Source organism: Lycium barbarum, chromosome 4 (genome assembly GCF_019175385.1).
Source record: "Lycium barbarum isolate Lr01 chromosome 4, ASM1917538v2, whole genome shotgun sequence".
NCBI lineage: Eukaryota > Viridiplantae > Streptophyta > Magnoliopsida > Solanales > Solanaceae > Lycium > Lycium barbarum.
The window spans coordinates 81,324,709-81,343,608 of record NC_083340.1 but is presented as its reverse complement, the minus strand read 5'-3'; positions in this window follow the sequence as shown (position 1 = coordinate 81,343,608).

Genomic DNA, 18,900 nt, shown 5'->3' with positions numbered 1-18,900 from the left:
ATGGTGGCCGATATGGGAGATAGAGTGCATAGGTTCGTGAGAGGCTTAGGGCCACATTAGTTTAAAGATTTCCTGACGGCCATTCATTCAGGACAGGGCCAGAGTTTGAGGGTCTTAGGTTCTCAGTTTTGGGGTGATTTTAGCCAGTGGATACCACTAGTACTGCGATGTAGCTAGTGCGGTATGTTGCATTATGGTCAGTGTCACTGAGGTTCAGATGCTTGTTATGCCTGTGGCTAGATTAGACATATGATGCGAGATTTCCCATTGATGAGTGGTAGAGTTAGGGTTCAGCCCACAGGATTAGCGGCTGGTTCTTCTTCTGTGCGCCGATAGGGCAGACTCCCCAGATTTTAGCAGGTCGAGGTAGAGGCAGAGGGGGAGTGTCCAATTCAGGTGGCACCCAGCCCCGTATCTATGCTTTAGCCGAATGATAGGATCTCGAGTCCTCCCCGGATGTGGTTACAGGTATACTATCTATATTCTCTCATGAGGTTTATGCATTGATAGATCTGGGATCTACGCTATCTTACATTACTCCTTATATTGTTGGTCGTATTGGGGTGAAACCCGAGCCAATTAAACCTTTTGAGGTATCTACTCCGGTTGGTGATCCCGTGATAGCTAGACAATTATACAAGAACTGTGTAATTGTGATATGTGATCATCAGACTAAAGTTGATCTAGTTGAGCTGGAAATGCTAGATTTTGATGTGATTATGGGTATGGATTGGTTGGCCTCTTGTTATGCCAATGTCGATTGCCGAATAAAAGTTGTTCGATTCCAATGGGAGAACCGTGCTTAAATGGAAGGGTAATACCGCGTCTCCGAGAGGGAGGTTTATTTCCTACCTTAAGGCAAGGAAGATTATAGCTAAGGGCTATATTTATCACTTAGTTCGAGTTCATGACACCGAAGCAAAGCCACCAACTTTTCAATCTGTCCCGGTAGTGAATGAATTTCCGGATGTATTCTCAGATGAACTCCCAGGTCTTCCTCCGGAAAGAGAGATCGACTTTGCTATTGATGTGTTGCCGGACACCACGCCTATTTCTATTCCTCCGTACCGAATGGCTCCGGCAGAATTGAAAGAGCTAAAGGCACAACTGAAGGATTTGCTTGAGAAAGGGTTTATTAGGCCCAGTTCGTCCCCGTAGGGAGCACCAGTCCTATTTGTGAGAAAGAAAGATAGTTCCCTACGGATGTGTATTGATTATAGACAGTTGAATAAGGAGACGATTAAGAACAAATATCCTCTCTCGAGGATCGATGATTTGTTTGACCAATTACAGGGGGCCAAGTGGTTTTTCAAAAAAGACCTGAGGTCAGGTTATCACCAAGTGAGAGAGTTAGAGAAGAAGACATTCCCAAAACAGCCTTCAGAACAAGATATGTCCATTATGAATTTCGGGTAATGTCATTTGGGTTGACAAATGCTCCGGCAGTGTTTAGGAATTTGATGAATAATGTATTCAGGCCACTCTTAGATCTGTTCGTGATCGTGTTTATTGACAATATTCTGGTATATTCTCGGACAGAATTCGAGCATGCAGACCATTTATGCATTGTCTTTGGGATTCTTCGTACTCGTGAATTGTATGCAAATTTTTCAAAATGCGAGTTTTAGTTGAATTCTGTGACTTTTCTAGGCCATGTTATTTCAGCTGGTGGCATTCGAGTTGATACTCAGAAAATTGAAGCTGTGAAGACTTGGCCTACAAAATTTCGTAGTTTCCTGGGATTGCCAGGTTACTATAAAAGATTTGTGGAAGGGTTTTCCTGCATTTCAACACCATTGACAAAGCTAACTCAGAAATTAGCAAAATTTTAATGGACTGATGCTTGTGAACACAGTTTCCAAGAATTGAATGACAGACTGACTTCAGCCCCATTCTTGACACATTCAGAAGGGCCAGATGGTTATATTGTATGTTGTGATTCCTCTAGCATTGGGTTAGGATGTGTATTGATGCAGCACGGTAAAGTCATTGCCTATGCTTCAAGGCAGTTGCGGAAACACGAGAAGAATTATCCGACCCATGACCTTGACTTGGCTACGGTTATCCATGCACTAAAGATGTGGAGACACTACTTATATGGTGTACATGTCGATATCTATGTAGATCACAAGAGTCTCCAATATATTTTTAAGCAGAATAAGTTAAATCTACGACAGAGGCGGTGGTTTGAGCTACTGAAAGATTATGATGTGAGTATTTTATACCATCCCAGAAAGGCGAATGTAGTGGCTGATGCACTTAGCCACAAATGAATGGGTAGTTTATGTGAAGTTCCTTTGGAGAAGAAAGAACTAATCCATGAGCTCCACCAACTAGCTAATCTTGGAGTTCGCTTAATTAACTCAGGCAGTGCAGGAATTGGTATTAATAATCTAACTGTTTCATCCCTAGATATGGAGGTGAAAGATCGTCAATATGAAGATCCTCAGTTGAGCCATTATAGAGATACACTTCATGAGAAAGACAAAACGCCATTTGAAATTTCTATAGATGGAGTTCTTAGATACCGAGACAGGCTATGTGTTCCAAATGTTGCAGAATTACGTCGTCTAATTCTAGAAGAAGCTTATTATTCTTGGTATTCTATTCACCTAGGAGCAACAAAGATGTACCATGATCTCAAGCTAATGTATAGGTGGGATGGAATGAATAAATATATGGCAGAGTTTGTGGCTCAATGTCCAAATTGTCAACAAGTGAAAATTGAGCATCAAAAGCCAGGAGGATTATCGCAAGCAATGGAAATTCCAACTTGGAAGTGGGAAGCAATAAACACGGATTTCATTGTAGGGTTACCTCATTCCCGAAGCAAGTATGACTCCATATGGGTGATCGTGGACAGACTCACGAAAGCCGCTCATTTTCTTCCAGTCAGAACCACATACTCTGCAAAAAAAATTATGCAAGGTTGTACCTTAAGGAGATTGTGAGACTTCATGGTGTTCTGATAGCCATTATCACAGACAGAGGGGCACAATATACAACCAAATTCTGGAAGTCTTTCCAAGAAGGTTTGGGTACTCAGGTAAAGCTTAGCACAACATTTCATCCACAAACTGACGGGCAAGCCGAACGCACTATTCGGACCTTGGAAGATATGTTACGGGCATGTGTGCTAGATTTCGGTGGTAGTTGGGATGACCATTTACCTCTTACTGAATTTGCATAGGTCCAAAATTGATTCAACAAGCAGTGGAAAAGGTCAAGATTATCCGAGATCGATTGTTGACAGCCCAAAGTTGCCAGAAATCCTATGCGGACAACCGTCGGCGAGACTTAGAATTTCAAGTTAATGATTGGGTATTTATGAAGGTATCACTGATGAAAGGCGTGAAGAGATTTGGTAAGAAAGGGAAATTGAGTCCTCGATACATTGGCCCTTACAAGATTGTCCGCAAGGTGGGTGAAGTAGCTTATGAATTGGACTTACCCTCAGAACTTGAATCAGTCCATCCAGTTTTCCATGTCTCAATGCTGCGTAAATGTGTTGGAGATCCTACTAGGATCGTACCGGTAGATGATGTTCAAGTGACAGAAAAGCTAGCCTATGAGGATGTACCTATTACTAAATGTTACACCTCGAAAATATTTTCGTTGATGCACAGTGAATAGACTAACGAAGAGCACAAATTATACAGTATTTAAATAAGTAAGGAATGACATTTGATGATCCTAATTAATATTTCAAAGACATTCGAGGCAAGAAAAGAATGTTTGCCAAGAGAAGGCAAGGTATACGATATGTATCGGGAAGTATTTACGAGTAACAAGTTAATGATGATTTAATGATGTTTTGGAGAAGAGTTATAATGTCCCTTAGATTTTTAATGAGGTGATAAACATTTGTTAAGAAGGATCCATAAGGATTGGAGATCAAACGGGTCGACGAGAATTAGTTCGGAAGAACTGGGCCTTATACAGCCCAACATATTGGCCGTATGTTTGGCCGTATAATCAGCCCAGATTAGCACACCTCACTGCACCAAATCTACGGCCAGACATACGATCAGTATAATTTATACGGACCGTATGTTGGTCCGTAGAAAATGGTCGGGGCAGATTTGAGTATTATTAATAAGGGGTCCGAGTTATTTCATTTCATTTCCCCTTCACTCCCCTTCTCTCTAGAACTCTCTAGAATATGTCCCCACACTTCTTCCAAAAGATTTCAAGGGATATTAGTGATCAACTTCATCAAACCAAGAGAACCAAGTGTAAGAAACCCATTAAAGTTCATCCAAGACAAGAAATCCAAGTGGAGGTGGAACTAGGGTTTTGCTCAAGTGAAGTGTTTCCACCCAAAGTTCATTCCTACACTATCAAAGGTAAGTTTTATGGTATTTTCATGTTTTATAAGGTATGGAGAGGTTAAAACACTTGGATTGTAGAAGAATATAGAAAATGGGTCATGAATGTGGGAATAGTGTCATTGTGAATAATAGCTTGGATTGAGTAATGATTCTTGATATGTTATGATTATAATCATGTTATAAATGATATTAAGAACATGGGATGAACATTTTACATGAGTGAATGTAATAGTGTGCTATGATCATGGATATGGATAACTTGAAGTGAATTGAGGAATATGGATAATGTAGGAGAATGAAGACTATTGTTATGATGTTGTGAATGTTATTATAGATGTTTGGGAGTTGATATATGATATGGATGAAGTCGTATAAGTAAAGAAGATGCTATCCAATTTTCTCTAGCTTTAGTCATGTATGCTAAGCTATCGATTTCCTAATGATAGTATAACTCTAATGAAGGTAGAAACGTGAGCATTGAAGGAGAACGTTCAAGCGATAGAATAGTTTAATGAAAAGGTATGTAAGGCTAACCCTTCTTTCATAAGGCATGGTTCTTTGGCAAAATATCTATTCTTCTATGAGCCGATGATGTCCTCCAAATGATTCTATCTTTAAAAGCTACTAAGCTCATGATTCTCGATATGTTACGATTGTACTAAATTCCTTATATGATGAGTAATCCTCTAGGGATAGATGTAATGAACGACAATAATAATGATGCCAAAGATGCTTATGAGCTCCTATGTATATGTGTCTATGTATGATTATTATGTAATACCTAGCTTATATGGCCGGGTATGTTACGTATCGCGCGCGCACTATTGCAGTTGGGTACGGATAACCCTGAGCCTTGGTAGGGCCAGGTATGTATACTCACTGAGCCTTGCCATGGCCGAGTATGTGAAACACCGAACCTTCATGGTCGGGTATGCTATGTACATGATATGGATATGTATACGATATGAATATGAATATAAATACGAATATGCTATGAATACGAAATGTAAATGAGTACGGAAACGGATACGGATGTATGTACACAATCACACATTAGAAATGGAAAGTCCCTATGAAAAGCAAGTAAGTGTTTATAACGATGATACTACTATCTCCCATTCTATGCTATTTCTTATGTTGTCTATTGTACTTTCATAAAGATGTTGATCATGCTGCTTTACATTGTCACGACCCGTCTCGAGGGCCGCGACGAGCACCCGGTGCTAGCCCACCCGGGCACCCCTTAGCTTACTCTTACTCTTACATCTAGGTGAGCCACATAATTAAGCATACATTTCTATTAATCAATCATACTAGTCCCATTGGACGACAATGCTTTCATATCATAGTTGGCATCTATACCACTTCAATGTACATGAGCTGCCAGCGCTATCAAAATAATATACAAAATATAGGCCGACAAGGTCAGACACGTCTAACCATATACACATGACTACGAGCCTCTAAGGAGAGTATAACACATCACATAAGCGGGACAGTACCCCGCTATGCCCAAAATTATGTACACAAAAGAATAAGTACCCAAAGCTATGGCTCCGGATGAAATGGAGCTCTGCTAGGTAGTCTCTGGGAATACCGCTATGGATCGAGCCTGTCTCCCTGTGCACCTGCAGGCATGACGCAGCGTCCACAAACAAAAGGACGTCAGTACGAAGAATGTACTGAGTATATAAAGCATGATCAATATCAATATAGAAGCATAATAAGCAACATGAGAAATAGCACAAGATGGGAGACAGTAATATCATCGTCATAGGCACTTACTTGCCGTGCATAGGATCTTTCCATTCCGTATTTGTACTCGTATTCGTATACATACCTTTATTCACATTCATATCGTATCATATTCGTACTCATACTCGCAACCATATCGTATACAGAATCATATCATATACATAACATTTACATAGCATACCCGACCATGCAGGATCGGTGTTTTACACATACTTGGCCAACCAAGGCTCAAGGTGCTCATACCTGGCCCTAACAAGGCTTCAGGGTTACATCTACCTGGCCCTACCAAGGCGTCAGGGTTATCCGTACCATCTGTAGAGGTGTGCGCGCGTTACATAATCGTATACATACTTACTTACATATCATACCCGGCCTCATAAGCTCGGGGTTCCATAATGGTCATACATAGATACATACACATATTGGCTCATAAGCATCATCACTATTAACATCATTATCATCATTATCTTTATAGTCATCATCTACCTTAATAGGCCTACTCGTCACACGAGGAACTTAGCACAATCGTAGTGTATCAAGGATCGTGAGCTTACAAGCTCGGAAGATCAAATCATTTGAAAGACAACATACTCGTATAGAGGATTTAGATGTTTGGCCAAAGAACCACGCCTTATGAAAGAAGGGTTAGCCTTACATACTTTTCCGTCGCACTATTCTACACTTGTGCGCTCTTCTCCAATGCTAGCGTTTCTACCTTCATTAAAGTCATACTATCATTAGAATCGATAGCTAGCATACATGACTAAACTAGAGAAAATCGAGCAACATCTCCTCTATTTATACGACCTTCCTCCATAGCGTATATCACCCACATTATCCACGCTTCTAGACTTACTTTCAATTGCTTATATCCATGGCTATAACACACAACTATTTCCATTCACGTACATTGCTCATCTCATGTTCTCAACACCATTTATAACACATTTACATAACAATACATCAAGACTCATAACTCGATTCAAACTATTTCTCAAAATGTCACTATTCATCATTCATGACCCATTTTCCTATACTCATCTAATGTCCAAGCATTTTAACTCTCAAATACCTTAAAAACATATAAATACCATAAATCTTACCTTAGATGTTGTAGGAACAAGCTTTAGTTTATAATACTCTACTTGAGCAAAAACCCTAGTTTATCTCCATGAGATTTCTTGACTTGAATGATCCTTAATGGGTTTGCTTACACTTGACTCACTTGTTTAATGTTGTTGATCACCAAATTCCTTGAATTCTTATGGAATATATGTAGAGAGATGTTTTAGAGAGAAGGGGTGTGGAGTAGAAGTGAAATGAAATAGCCTTGGTCCCTTTATTTAATGACTCAAAATCTGATCTTAATGAACAACACAGTGGTCGTAAACTTGGTTTACGGTCCATATTCCAGTTTACAGACCGTCCTTCGTGGTCGTATTTAATCATAACAGAACCAGAAACTCAGGCTGAAACATGGCGATTTACGATCATAGTTTACGGGCCGTAAACCACTTTACGGTCCGTATTTCAGGTCGTATTTAACCATTTGATCATTTGGCAGAAAGTTGGAGTTTTGGAAGCCAAAATACGACATGGCAGTTTACGGACCGTATACCACTTTACGGTCCGTATTTCACTTTACGACCAACTGGCCAGAATGCAAACCTGCAACTTTTCACATTTCCAAAACCTATAATTATTCATTATGGAGCATAACCAATCTCTTATTGCAATTGCCTTCGGAACCTTACTTAGGGTCGGCAAATGTTATTTCTTACTCATGAAAACATCGGATACTCGTACTCCTCGCGGGTCCATTCACTAGGACAAAAATGGAGGATTTTTTTTTCCGAGGTGTAACATTCGCCCCCCCCCCCCCCCCCCCTTAAGAACATTCGTCCTCGAATGTTTAAGTCTTCGGGGATTCTATAAAACTTTCGCCATAGTTTCCCCTATAATATGGCACTACCAACCTGTCACAACAACCCAAAATATCATCACCTCACAGGGCTACGTCACAATATCAACATATTTATGGCCACACACGACCAAAAGCATGAAAAGGAAATCACACATACCTCATACCGCTGATGTTTCATCTTGAATCTCTCCCAAGGGCTGAAATAAATGAGGGTATCTGGATCGCATACTTTCTTCCGCTTCCCATGTCATTTCTTCTCATTTGTTGCTTCTCCACAAAACTTTAACTGAGGCCACTTCTTTGTTTCTAAGCCTCCGTACTTGCCTATCTAATATGGCAATGGGTACCTTTTCGTAAGTCAACTTTTCTGTCACCTGCACATCGCTTATTGGCATGATCCTAGTAGGATCTCCAACACATTTTCGAAGCATCGAGACGTGGAAAACTAGATGGACTGACTCCAACTCCGGAGGTAGATCTAATTCATAGGCTACCTTGCCCACTTTTCGTACAATCTCATAAGGCCCAACGTATCGGGGACTAAGCTTCCCTTTTTACCAAATCTCATTACACCCTTCATAGGCGGCACTTTCAGAAATACCCAATCTTTCACTTTGAACTCCAAGTCTCTTCGACGATTATCCGCATAGGACTTTTGACGACTTTGGGCTGCTAACAACCGATCTTTTATGAGCTTAACTTTCTCTATAGCTTGCTGGACCAAGTCTAGCCCTATCAATTTAGTCTCTCCTATTTCAAACCACCCAATTAGGGATCTAGACTTTCACCTATATAAAGCTTCATACGGTGCCATTTGAATGCTTGAATGGTAACTGTTATTGTAAGCAAATTCAATGAGGGGCAAATGATCATCCCAATTTCCTCCAAAATCTAGCATACATGCTCGTAACATTTCTTCCAGAGTCTGAATGGTACGTTCAGCTTGTCCATCGGTCTGTGGATGAAATGCCGTGCTAAGGCTCACTCTGGTCCCTAAACCCTCTTGGAAAGACTTCCAGAAATTTGCCTTGAACTGAGTCCCTCTATCAGAAATAATGGATGCTGGAACACCATGGAGTCTCACTATCTCTTTAAGGTAAAGATTTATATAATTTTCTGCCACATAGGTCGGTCTGACTGGTAAGAAATGAGCTGACTTAGTGAGTCTATCCACAATCACCCATATGGAATCATACTTACGTCGAGAACGGGGTAAGCCTGAATGGAAGTCCATGTTATTCACTTCCCACTTCCAAGTTGGGATTTCTATAGCTTGCAACAATCCACCCGGCTTTTGGTGCTCGATTTTCACTTGCTGACAATTAAGACATTGAGCTACGAATTCCGCTATATCTTTCTTCATCCTATTCCACCAATATATAGACTTGAGGTCATGATACATTTTCGCCGCACCGGGGTGAACAGAATAACGGGAACAATGAGCTTCCCTCGATATCTGGTGGCGTAGACCTATCACATTAGGAACACATAATCTGCCTCGACATCGGAGAACTTCGTCTCCTGAAATATCCAATGGTGACTCCTCCTTCTGAGGGAGTGTATCTCTGAACTGCATTAGCATGAGATCCTCATTTTGTCGCTCCTTCACTTCTGCTACTAGTGACGAGACTGCAGAATTATGAATAGTAGCTCCTCTGCTACCTGAGTCCACTACTCGGACTCCTAGGCTAGCTAATTGCTGGAGCTCACGGGCCATTTCTCTCTTCTCTGGTCGTACATCACATAAACTTCCCATCGATCTGCGGCTAAGGGCATCAGCTACAACATTTTCCTTTCCAGGTTGATATAAGATATCAACGTCGAAATCTTTTAGCAATTCTAACCATCGTCGTTGCCGCAAATTCAACTCTTTCTGCTTAAAGATATACTGAAGGCTCTTATGATATGTATAAATATCCACATGGACACCATATAAATAATGTCTCCATATTTTTAATGCATGAACCACTGTAGCCAATTCTAGATCATGGGTTGGATAATTATTCTCATGTTTCCGCAATTGCCTTAAAGCATACGCAACCACTTTACCATGTTACATCAATACACAGCCTAGCCCAACACCTGAAGCATCACAATAAACAACATATCCTTCCAATCCCTCTGGGAGCGTCAAGACTGGTGTAGAAGTCAATCTATCTTTCAACTCTTGGAAACTACGTTCGCAAGCATCTGTCCACTGAAACTTTGCCGATTTCTGGGTCAACTTTGTGAGTGGTGCAGAAATAGAAGAAAAACCTTCAACGAATCTCCTGTAATAACCTGCTAAGACAAGAAAGCTACGAACCTCCGTAGGAGTTGTGGGCCTTGGCCAAGTTTTCACGGCCTCAATATTTTGACTATCCACTCGAATACCATCGGCTGCTACAATATGCCCCAAAAATGCGACTGAGTTCAACCAAAACTCGCATTTGGAAAACTTTGCAAACAACTCCCGGGTTCGAAGGACTCCGAGGACAGTACGCAAATGATTTGCATGATCTGCCTCGGATCTAGAATATACCAAGATGTCATCGATAAATATGATCACAAATAAATCCAGAAAAGGCCTGAACACATTATTCATCGGATCCATAAATGCCGCCGGCGCATTAGTTAGCCCAAATGACATCACCCGGAGCTCAAAATGACCATATCTTGTTCTAAAGGTTGTCTTAGGGATATCTTTCTCCCTAACTCTCACTTGATGATACTCGGACCTCAAATCAATCTTTGAAAACCATTTGGCACCTTGCAATTGATCAAATAAGTCATCAATCCTCGGAAGAGGATACTTGTTGTTAATTGTCACCTTATTCAGTTGCCGGTAATCAATGCACATTCTCAAGGAGCCATCTTTCTTTCGGACAAACAATACGAGTGCTCCCCACGGGGATGAACTAGGCCTAATAAAGCCTTTCTCAAGCAAGTCTTTCAATTGCTCCTTCAATTCTGCGAGAGCCATTTTATAAGGAGGAATAGATATGGGCTTGGCACCCGGCAAAAAATCAATTGCGAAATCAATCTCCCGCTCGGGAGGAAGGCCTGGAAGCTCTTCCGGGAACACATCCGGAAATTCATTTACTACGGGAACTGACTGAAGAGTCGGCGATTCAGCTTCTACATCTTGAACCCGAACTAGATGATAAATGCAAACTTTCGTGATCATTTTCGTTGCCTTTAGATAGGAAATAAACCTGCCCTACGGCGACGCCGTATTCTCTTTCCATTCTAAGACTGGTTCCCCCGGAAATTGGAAACGAACCATTTTCATTCTACAATCAACATTGGCATAACAAGAAGCCAACTAATCCATGCCCATAATAACATCAAAATCCACCATTTCTAACTCATGCAAGTCAATCACGGTACGGCGATCACATATCACAATTACACGATTGCTATATACTCAGCTAGCTATTACCGACTCACCCACGGGTGTAGACACCTCAAAAGGTTTGATCGACTCCGATTCGACTCTAAATCGACCCGTAATATAAGGGGTAACATATGACAATGTCGAGCCCGGATCAATCAAAGAATATACATCATGAGAGAATACCCATAATATACCTGTGACCACGTCAGGAGAAGACTCAAGATCTTGGCGTCCAGCCAAAGCATAAATACGGTGCTGAGGACCACTAGAACTGGGAACTCTCCCTCTGCCTCTACCATGGCCGACTGGCGTATGTGAACCTGGCCCCGTAGGGCATAAAGATGCTTAAGATCCTGCTACCGACCCTGATGGCTGGGTCCTACCTCTACCATGTACTGAGGGGCAATCACGCATGATATGACCTGGTCGACCACATAAATAGCAAACATCTGAACCCAATCGGCATCGACTCCAATGCAACTTCCCACACTGGGAACATCGTAGGGCGGGTGGCCTTTCCTAACCCGAATCATCCCTAAACTGAGACCTTGAAAAACTCGGACTCGGCCCTGAACGAGCAGATCTATCAAATCTCTAGCCTGAAAACCGTGGAGGTGCACTGGTCATAGAATAGCCTGAATGTCTGGGGAACTGCTGCCTGTGCCCACCTCTAAACTCGCTCGTCGGACCCAAAGATCTAGCCCTCTTACCATGTCCCCTATCTTGCTCGCGTTCACTTCTCTGCTGTTGCAAGCTTTCTTTTAAGTTCTGAGCATGGGCCTGAATGCGCGCAATATCCATACCATCCTGAAGGGACGCAGTCAGGCATCTATCCATCAAGTGTGGCCTTAGGCCTTTCACAAATCGGTGCACTCGGTCACCCATGTCCGCTACCATGGCCGAAGCATACCTAGCCAAGGAATTGAAGCAGCGACTATACTCTAGAGCACTCATACTACCTTGCCTCAAATTTAAGAACTTATCGGCTCTAGCTCGCCGAACTTCCGGAGGCATATAGTGTCGGAGAAAAGCATCAACAAAATCAAGCCATACCGGGGGAGGTTCATTGGCTCCCCGTGAAGCCATCCAAACCGTATACCATTGGATCGAGACATCTCTCAATCTATATGACGCTAGCTCCACCAATTCGGTGTCTGAAACATGTATCAATCAGAGCATCCTCAACATACCATCAATGAAATCCTAAGGGTCCTCTTCCAGCTTTGATCCAAAGAATTTCGAAGGGTTCCAAGTAATGAAGTCACGGGCCCTTGCACTAACAGCCCTATGACCTTGCCCTGAACTTTGCCTCTGAGTCTTGGCAGCAACCAATTGAGTAAGCAAATTAATGGCCTCTTTCACATCTTGGCCCGAAGCATCAGGTGGAGGAGCTGGAGGTGCTGGAGCTGGGGTTGAGGCTCCCTCATGCTCCTCAGTAATAGGCACTGTCTGGGAGGACTGAGATTGAGCCGTACTCTGGGACTCACCTTCCTCTACTACAAGTGGCGGTGCTCTTTCAGCCCGCTTTTCTGCCACCGTCTTTCCCTTTTGGGCTGCTGTAGCCTTTCTCCTTTTAGGCATCTCTAAAATACACAACACACGATTAAGGAACAAGAATTTCTTATATCATAGCTCTGTCGCACGATTCTTATGAATAAAGAAGGTCATTTATTCCTAAAATGTCCGCAGCTTCTTGCTTATAAATGTGCCGCGCAACACACCCATAACCAAGACTATACTAGACACGGCTCGTAGACACACCCTAGGACTAAACTGCTTAGATACAACTTTTTTCACGACCAATCTCGAGGGCCGCGACGAGCACCCGGTGCTAGCCCACCCGGGCACCCCTTAGCTTACTCTTACTCTTACATCTAGGTGAGCGACATAATTAAGCATACATTTCTATTGATCAATCATACTAGTCCCATTGGACGACAATGCTTTCATACCATGGTTGGCATCTATACCACGTCAATGTACATGAGCCACCAGTGCTATCAAAATAATATACAAAATATATGCCGAAAGATGGAGTTTTGGAAGCCAAAATACGACATGGCAGTTTACGGACCGTATACCACTTTACGGTCCGTATTTCACTTTACGACCAACTGGCCAGAATGCAAACCTGCAACTTTTCACATTTCCAAAACCTATAATTATTCATTATGGAGCATAACCAATCTCTTATTGCAATTGCCTTCGGAACCTTACTTAGGGTCGGCAAATGTTATTTCTTACTCATGAAAACATCGGATACTCGTACTCCTCACGGATCCATTCACTTGGACAAAAATGGAGGATTTTTTTTTTCGAGGTGTAACATTCTCCCCCCCCCCCCCCCCCCCTTAAGAACATTCGTCCTCGAATGTTAAAGTCTTCAGGGATTCTATAAAAATTTCGCCAGAGTTTCCCCTATAATATGGCACTACCAACCTGTCACAACAACCCAAAATATCATCACCTCACAGGGCTACGTCACAATATCAACATAGTTATGGCCACACACGACCAAAAGCATGAAAAGGAAATCACACATACCTCATACCGCTGATGTTTCATCTTGAATCTCTCCCAAGGGCTGAAATAAATGAGGGTATGTGGATCGCATACTTTCTTCCGCTTCCCATATCATTTCTTCTCGTTTGTTGCTTCTCCACAAAACATTAACTGAGGCCACTTCTTTGTTTCTAAGCCTCTGTACTTGCCTATCTAATATGGCAATAGGTACCTCTTCATAAGTCAACTTTTCTGTCACCTGCACATCGCTTATTGGCACGATCCCAGTAGGATCTCCAACACATTTTCAAAGCATCGAGACGTGGAAAACTGGATGGACAAACTCCAACTCCAGAGGTAGATCTAATTCATAGGCTACCTTGCCCACTTTTCATACAATCTCATAAGGCTCAAAGTATCGGGGACTAAGCTTCCCCTTTTTGCCAAATCTAATTACACCCTTCATAGGCAACACTTTTAGGAATACCCAATCTTTCACTTTGAACTCCAAGTCTCTTCGACGATTATTCGCATAGGATTGTTGACGACTTTGGGCTGCTAACAATCGATCTTGTATGAGCTTAACTTTCTCTATAGCTTGCTGGACCAAGTCTGGCCCTATCAATTTAGTCTCTCCTATTTCAAACCACCCAATTGGGGATCTACACTTTCGCCCATATAAAGCTTCATACGGTGCCATTTGAATGCTGGAATGGTAACTGTTATTGTAAGCAAATTCAATGAGGGGCAAATGATCATCCCAATTTACTCCAAAATCTAGCATACATGCTCGTAACATGTCTTCCAGAGTATGAATGGTACGTTCAGCTTGTCCATCGGTCTGTGAGTGTAGGCAAGGAATAACATCATCATCATTCTAGTGTCATCATATCGTATAACTTATCTCATATAGACATTCATAGGTATAAGCTTTTAACTTCTTAGAATGTAAGAATTCATGAAAGGAGTAGGGATTCAAGCTAAAAGATTCATGCCATTAGAAAGAAGGACTAGCCTCACATACCTTGGGCGTTTAGCTAAGATATCGCTCACTTGTTCTCCGTCGATATCACGTCGTTACCTTCATAAGAGAATTCGTATCAACATTAGTAAACTAACTACAAGAACGCATCGCTAATTCTAGGAAAAGTCGGACAACGCTTCCTTCGCTCATACCATTTTTCTCATGTTTTATATCAACTCCCAACATTCTTAATATTACTCGCAATATCATAATCGACAATCGTCATTTACGTACATTTGGCAAAATCCACCATTTTCCTCCAATTTTCCCTTATTTCTACTTCTAACTCATCCTTGCGTTTTCATGCATTTAATGCTTGTTTCATGATATAAACATCATTTATAACGTATTTGTACTCACAACACTTCAACATTCATAGTTAAATTCCACTATCATTCATTTATGTCACTATTCACTCAATAATGACCCATTTCTATGTTCTTCCACATTTCAAGTGTCTAAGCTTTCCAATACTTCAAACAACATGGAATAATCATGAAACTTACCTTGGATGATGGTTGAACAATCCTTAAGTTGAAATACTTCAATTAACCAAAACCCTAGTTCCACCTTCTTGGGAATTTCTTGACTTAGAAGATCCTTTGATGTGTTCTTACACTTATTTTCATGAATTTAGTGGTGATGATCTTGATATTCCCTTTGATTCTCTTGAATTCTTGTGGAGGAAATATTTGGAGAGTTCTAGAGGTCTCTTGAGTTGTTGGATGAATAATGAAATAATATGAAGTCTAAGTCCCTTTTTAAAATCACAAAATCTGGTCTTTAATGAATTCTTGTCAGGATGAACAGTGGTCGTAAACCACCATATACGGACCGTATTTTGATTTACGGTTCGTCCTCCATGGCCGTATTTAATCATTTCAAAAACAGAAAGTTTTGGCTGAGGAACATGGTAGTTTACGACCTGGTTTACGGTCGGTAAACCAGTTTACGGGCCGTAAACTGGGTCGTATTTAACCATATTCAACACTTGGCAGAACTTGAGATTTTTGGCAAGCTGAAGGACGATTGCACTATACGGTCCGTAAATCACTTTACGGGCCGTATAGTGCCATATACGACCACTGGGCTGAAAAATTTTCCGTGACTTTCTTATTTCCAAAAATTCTTAATTAGCCATTCCCGACTTAATAAAACATCATTCACTCAACGTTTCATCATTCCACTCATCATACAAGTACGGAGAAATTTCCGAGGTGTAACATTCTTCCCCCCTTTTGGAACATTCGTCCTCGAATGTTCGACGCTCGGGGATTCTGGAAAAATTTTGCCAGAGTTTCCCTTGTAATTTGGACACTACCTTTCCATTACAACAACCCACAATATCTTCGCCTCACAGGGCCATATCACAATATCAACACATTTATGGCCACACACGACCAAAAACATAAAATTAAAACATACATACCTTACACCATCGACGTCTCATCTTGAATCTCTTCTGGGGATTGGAACAAATGGGGGTACATAGATTTCATCTTCTCCTCCGCTTCCCAAGTCATTTCTTCCTGATTATTGTTCCACCATAGAACTTTGACCGAAGCAACCTCTTTATTCCGAAGCCTTCGTACTTGTGTATCCAAAATGGCAATGGGCATTTCCTAGTATGTTAGCTTCTCTGTTACTTGCACATCATCAACCGGAACTATTCGTGTTGGGTCTCCAATACAGTTGCGGAGCATCGAAACATGGAACACTGGCTGCACGGATTCGAGCTCTGAAGGCAAGTCCAATTCATAGGCTACTCGACTCACCTTGCGAATGATTTGGTAGGGTCCGATATATCTGGGACTTAGCTTTCCCTTCTTGCCAAATCTCATCACTCCCTTCATCGGCGATACCTTCAGGAACACCCAATCGCCCACTTGAAATTCCAAGTCTCGTCGGCGATTATCTGCATAAGACTTTTGGCGACTTTGAGCTGTTAACAGTCAGTCTCGAATCACTTTAACCTTTTCAACTGCTTGTTGGATCAAGTCGGGGCCTATCAATTGTACTTCTCCGGTTTCAAACCATGCAATTGGAGATCTGCATTTTCTTCCATATAAGGCCTCATACGGGGCCATTTGAATGCTGGAATGATAGCTGTTGTTGTAGGCAAATTCGATAAGAGGCAAATGCTCATCCCAACTACCACCAAAGTCCAGCACACAAGCTCGTAGCATATCTTCCATGGTCTGAATAGTACGCTCGGCTTGTCCGTCGGTCTGCGGATGGAACGCCGTGCTGAGCTTAACTTGGGTACCTAGACCTACTTGGAAGGACTTCCAGAACTTGGCTGTGAACTGTGCCCCTCTGTCTGTGATAATGGCCAAAGGAATACCGTGAAGTCGTACAATCTCCTTGAGATACAATTTAGCATAATCTTCCGCTGAATATGTGGTTCTAACGGGGAGAATATGAGCTGCTTTCGTGAGTCTATCCACGATCACCCATATAGAATCGTACTTCCCTCGCGTACGGGGTAATCCTACCACAAAATCCATATTAATTTCTTCCCATTTCCACGTAGGGATTTCCATTGCTTGCAATAAGCCTCCTGGCTTTTGATGCTCGGCCTTTACTTGCTGGCAATTTGGGCACTGTGCTACAAATTCTGCTATGCCTCGCTTCATGCCATCCCACCAATATATCGATTTAAGATCATGGTACATCTTAGTTGCACCTGGATGAATAGAATACCGGGAATAATGTGCTTCCTCTAAAATCCGTTGGCGCAAGTTTGCCACATTCGGTACACATAGCCGGCCTCGATATCTAAGAACCCCTTCTATGGAAACTTCGAATGGATACTTTTCCTTTTCCTGAGATAGATCTCGATAGTGGCTTAACTGAGGGTCTTCATATTGCCATTCCTTCACATCTAGATTCAATGATGAAACTGTGGGGTCATTGACGCTAATACCTGCATCTCCTGAATCAATTGGCCGTACGCCGAGACTTGCTAACCGATGGACCTCTCGAACCATTTCTCTCTTTTCCGAAGGAACTCCACACAAACTACCCATCGATCGGCGGCTAAGTGCATCTGCTACTACATTCGCCTTCCCCGGATGATATAGAATGTTCACATCGTAATCCTTCAGTAATTCCAGCCATCGCCTTTGCCGCAGGTTCAACTCCTTCTGTTTGAAAATATATTGAAGGCTTTTGTGATCCGTATAGATGTCCACGTGCACACCATATACGTAGTGTCTCCATATTTTCAATGCATGAATGACCGCAGCTAGCTCAAGATCATGAGTGGGATAATTTTGTTCATGTTTTCGCAACTGTCTCTAAGCATATGCAATAACTTTCCCATTCTGCATCAATACACATCCTAATCCCACACCGGAGGCGTCACAATGTACTACATAGCCATCTGATCCTTCTGGAAGTGTTAGCACTAGCGCTGAGGTCAACCTGTTTATCAACTCTTGAAATCTACGCTCACAGGCATCACTCCACTGGAATTTAGCCGACTTCTGGGTTAACTTTGTCAATGGGGCTGAATAGATGAGAAGCCCTCTACAAATCTTCTATAATATCCTGCTAACCCAAGGAAACTACGAACTTCTGTAGGCGTCGTAGGTCTTGGCCAAGTCTTCACAGCTTCTATTTTCTGAGTGTCGACTCGGATACCATCATCTGAAATAACATGACCTAGAAATGCCATTGAGTTTAGCCAAAACTCGCACTTCGAAAACTTTGCATACAATTCCCGATCTCGAAGAACGCCAAGAACAATTCTTAGATGATCTGCATGTTCTGATTTTGTGAGAGAATATACCAGGATATCGTCGATAAACATTATCACAAAAAGGTCCAAGAACGGCCTGAACACATTATTCATTAAATTCATGAACACTGCCGGGGCATTCATCAACCCGAATGACATTACTCGAAACTCGTAGTGACCATATCTTGTCCTGAAGGCAGTCTTGGGAATATCTGCTTCCCTAATTCTCACCTGATGATAACCCGA